The 5,000-nt window shown below is 49.5% G+C and overlaps 1 non-coding gene and 1 pseudogene across 1 annotated transcript; both read left to right on the top strand.

Moving 5' to 3' along the window:
* Positions 1–2,622: 2,622 nt before the first annotated feature.
* LOC126877505 (5.8S ribosomal RNA) lies at positions 2,623–2,777 on the top strand. Its single transcript, XR_007695078.1, has one exon. It is a non-coding gene; the product is annotated as a 5.8S ribosomal RNA (ribosomal RNA).
* A 1,940-nt stretch (positions 2,778–4,717) lies between these two features.
* The window catches only part of LOC126877503 (large subunit ribosomal RNA), an 8,465-nt pseudogene continuing 8,182 nt past the window's right edge, over positions 4,718–5,000 (top strand).

Below are 5,000 nucleotides of genomic sequence, written 5' to 3'. Positions count from 1 at the left end.
CGAATAGAAATATTCTTAAGGAGGAGACGACCCTCCAGCTACGGAATTATACGAAGAGAAGGTGGCACTCTCTCTCGATCATCGGGATGAAGAGATATATATATACAAGTATAAAAACGAAATGCGAATGAAACTTATTCGAGGCGCCTGCGTGAGGTCGTAAACAGAAAGACCCGCCGTCTCCGAATAAAACATATAACATATAATATATATATATATATATGAAATTCTAATAAAAGGGAACTCTAGCTTCGAAAGAGCCAACAAAAGTTAAGGCTCGATATCAAACGAAAAAATTACGATGGAAACCAGGTGTAAAGAGAAATGCAGTCGTGGCGCCTGCGAGAGGCCGTACACAGAAAGACCCGCCGTCACGATCTCGTATTTCGTATTTGCATCGTGGAAACCGTACAAACGAAATATAAAAGTCCATGCAAACTAATAAGAAAATCTCTAAAGTGCCTCGTGTCGGAGTGATCATGCTCGCCTATTCTCTTCTATGTTTCGTGGTCTGTGTTGCGTTTGTTCTCCTCCTAGCAACGGGACATATCGAAGACTCCTCTTTGGGATCGAACGAAGCGTCTAGAACGAGTCGACGAGAGCGAAAGAACTTGTAGCGAGTCGCGCAGAGCGAAAGGATACCGATATACATCTTCGAAGGTTCTCTTCGAAGATCCATGGATACCTTCTGCGTCGACTTCTCTCGTCTCTTTCATCGAAACTCTCGTCGTTCTCGAAACGTGCTTCCTACCCAAAGGGCGTGTGCTCTTCGTATGTCGTTTCGTTCGAAATAACGAAACCACGTGTAACATACTCGTGGATCGGGTAACCTAGAACGAAGACGCATCGCGTGGATGTTGGCCCGCTATGCGACGATGACCGATGATGATGATGATGATGATATGATGATGATGATGATGTCGATGTCGACGACGACGACGATGAAGACGATGTGTAGCAACGATTCGTAACTAGTCTAGCCGAAGTTCGTTCAGAGGGGAACGCCGCCGGCTTCGAAGCCTCGATGTCGTGAGTCGGACACCCGTGCCGTCGCTAGAGTTTTTCAAACTCTGCTTCTGGATATTGGGACGAAAGACCGCTCGAGGACGACGACAGCCGTGCGTGCGTATCCCATCGAATTTTTTTTACACCACCTGAACGAGACTAAAGTTTCGTCTAGTTGATCGTCTACCGTCGCATAATGTATATTATATACCGTTCAGAGGGGACCGGCTGTCTATCCTCGTTGTCGTGAGTCGGACACCCGTGCCGTCGCTAGAGTTTTTCAAACTCTGCTTCTGGATATCGGGACGAAAGACCGCGCGAGGACGACGGATGCGAGTCCCATCGAATTTTTGACTTACACACTACCTGAACGAGACTTAAAGTTTCATATAATATACCGTTCAGAGGGGACCGGCTGTCTTTCCTCGTTGTCGTGAGTCGGACACCCGTGCCGTCGCTAGAGTTTTTCAAACTCTGCTTCTGGATATCGGGACGAAAGACCGCGCGAGGACGACGGATGCGAGTCCCATCGAATTTTTGATTTACACACTACCTGAACGAGACTTAAAGTTTCATCCAGTTTGTCGTCTATCATCTCATATATAATATACCGTTCAGAGGGGACCGGCTGTCTATCCTCGTTGTCGTGAGTCGGACACCCGTGCCGTCGCTAGAGTTTTTCAAACTCTGCTTCTGGATGTTGGGACGAAAGACCGCGCGAGGACGATGGATGCGTGTCCCATCGAATTTTTGATTTACAAGACACACACTACCTGAACGAGACTAAAGTTTCATCGAGTTTATCGTCGCATAACCCGTTCGGAGGGGACCGGCTGTCTATCCTCGTTGTCGTGAGTCGGACACCCGTGCCGTCGCTAGAGTTTTTCAAACTCTGCTTCTGGATATCGGGACGAAAGACCGCGCGAGGACGATGGCTGCGAGTCCCATCGAATTTTTGTTTTTTTTTTTTTTTTAAAGAAAAAACACCACCCGAACGGAGATGTGTTCTATCTTTCGTCGATTTTTCATGCTTTCAGTCGGTCGCGTGGTCGCCATCCGTTCGGAGGGGATCGCCGGCTTCGAAACCTCGATGTCGTGAGTCGGACACCCGTGCCGTCGCTAGAGTTTTTCAAACTCTGCTTCTGGATATTGGGACGAAAGACCGCTCGAGGCGGACGGCCGCGCGAATCCCATCGAATCTTTACTATCACCCGAACGATGGAGAGATGCACGCGCGCTGTTTCTTGAATAATTGGACGAGAGAGTAGAATCAAACACATATATAACATGGGCTAGCCACCGTGCTTACTCGTTCGCGAGATCGTGTGCTGTACAGAGGATTCAGAATCGGGTGTATATATCCCCGTCGTTTCCTGACGAACGGAGCTTCGATCTCGATGGTTGTTATATATCATAATGTACTTTACGCCCGGCCGGCGAACGCGCGTATCTTCGCGCGTTCGTCGTTTTCTTTTTTTTTCGAACGTTTTTGTGTCGTCAATCCTATGGCGACTTCTGCGCGTTCGATTCCCGTTGGTCGAACGTGACGGAACTCGGCTTCGCTAGAACCGAGAAGAGTACATTTGAGTATTGAACTGTTGTAAATTTATAAAAGATTACCCTGAACGGTGGATCACTTGGCTCGTGGGTCGATGAAGAACGCAGCTAATTGCGCGTCAACGTGTGAACTGCAGGACACATGAACATCGACATTTCGAACGCACATTGCGGTCCACGGATACAATTCCTGGACCACGCCTGGCTGAGGGTTGCTCACGTAAACCTAAGACTGCTTGCGTTGCGTATCGTTACTCTCCGTATCTGTCTCTCTCTGTCCCTTCTTGCCTTAACAACCCGCCGTCGTTCTTCTTTATATAAGAGAACGTTTCAGAGTCGGACGAAGGTACAAGAACGAGGATACGAATAAGAGCGGACGGAGAGAACATACGCGACGTACGAGCGATTGTTGGACGCTCGTCGGCGTTCGTCGCGGTCGTGCAGAGACCGTGCAAGTCGTACGCATGCTCGATATATAATCTATCGTGTTCACGGGAGACTACGAAACTCTACCTCTGTCTCTCTCTGTCCCTTCTTGCCTTGACAACCCGCCGTCGTTCTTCTTAAAAATTATAAGAGAACGTTTCAGAGTCGGACGAAGGTATACGAAGGGATACGAATAAGAGCGGAGAGAACCGGTCACGGACCTGCGTGAGTGCTCGCGGCGTCGTGAGTCGTCCTTACGAGGGCGACCGCCCGCTTATGCACCGCTTCGTGTATCGGTTATCGAACGTATATACTCGTAGTGTTCTCCTCGTGACCGATTTTTTTTTTCATATCAGGCGATATATGCTACGTTTGCCGGTGTTCGACGCACGAAGGTCCGCGCCCCCGACGTCGTCTTAAAAGAATATTATATTTGGCGAGACTGAGAGAGAAAGCAAATATGGGAACTCGGTCGAGAGAGGAGAGAAGAGAGAACCAAAAAAAAAAACCTAAACTCGATGGCGTGCGAAACTTTGCCATAATCTACCGTCTTTTCTTAAGACTCTCGTACAGCCCCAGGGATCGAATGCCCACTCCGTCTCTTCGCGAAAGCGACTGACAACAACGAGGACCGTCGCATCGATGGGTCGTCGTTGCGTTTTACACGCTCTGTGCTTTTTTACAAGCCCCGAAAGTATCAGCCGTAGATCCGGGAACGCACACGCGAGATTTCTTCGAGCGCTCTGACGACTTAGGGAGGTATGATCCCCAGCGTCGCGCGGAGATCGGAGAGTACACGTACTCGTATCGGGACGAATTTTCCCCGTCGTCGTGTATCTCTCTGCCCGCGCGCCTGGCTCCCGAAAAGCCACGTTCGTCGGAAATCTTACATATTATATATGTAACGCGTGTGCGAACTAGCGTGTGTCTAAGATCGGCTATACACGGGTGCTGCTGTAACTACAAGCTCGAGGTGTTTTCCGCAGCGTTTCTGTACCCGAGGAAGATGCGCATGTGAGTCCGTTACGAAGTTGTTCGTACGGTCGTCGTCGTCGGAGAGATCGTAGACGAGGAAGAAGACGATCCCCTTTGGCGAGGCTCGAGAAAAAAACTTTGAGAGAGACGAGGTATACACGCGCGTACGACTATGTCGTGCGCGCGTGTGATTTTTTTTTTTATGGCAATTCGACGCTTCGAGAATAGAGAAAAGAGAGTGTTGGTCATCCCATGCCTCTTCGTCGTCTATCGCTGGACCGCGCATCCTAACGTCGCGCCGGTCGTCCAGTCCCCGAACACACACACCCACCCGACGGTACGTCTCGCTCGCTTTTTCACTTGCGTGAGTTCCCGTACCGGGAACCGCTGGAATCGTCGAGAGAAGAGAAACGGCTGTAGGAGAAAAAGAGGACGGACGTTAAAAACCGGACGATCGTTACACGGATGTCTTGCGTGAGTCTTAGCTCGAACATGATACGACGAACGAAGTTTGGCACTTTGGCGAGATGCATAAAACGCTCGTACATACATACATACATATATATTGTATATCGAATAGAGAGTGTTCTCCTTCTATTCGAATTTTTTTTCTCTTTGAGGCGATTTTCGCACAGAGAAATACACACACACACACCACCTTCTCTCGCACCGAATCTTTCCGAGCTTTCGTTTTCTACGAGTCTACGCAAAACACGACACGAACGAATTTTCGTTTCGCGTCGTGACGTTGAAGCGACCTCAGAGTAGGCGAGATCACCCGCTGAATTTAAGCATATTACTAAGCGGAGGAAAAGAAACTAACAAGGATTTCCTTAGTAGCGGCGAGCGAACAGGAATTAGCCCAGCACTGAATCCCGCGGTTCCGCCGTTGGGAAATGTAGTGTTCGGGAGGATCCGATTGACCCGAGACGTCGAACCGCGTCCAAGTCCATCTTGAATGGGGCCATGTACCCACAGAGGGTGCCAGGCCCGTAGCGACCGGAACGCGTCCCGGGAGGATCTCTCCTTAGAGTCGG

Source organism: Bombus huntii, unplaced genomic scaffold (genome assembly GCF_024542735.1).
Source record: "Bombus huntii isolate Logan2020A unplaced genomic scaffold, iyBomHunt1.1 ctg00000178.1, whole genome shotgun sequence".
Classification (NCBI taxonomy): domain Eukaryota; kingdom Metazoa; phylum Arthropoda; class Insecta; order Hymenoptera; family Apidae; genus Bombus; species Bombus huntii.
Note: the sequence above shows the minus strand (reverse complement) of the source record. Positions and strands in the feature narration are given on the sequence as shown.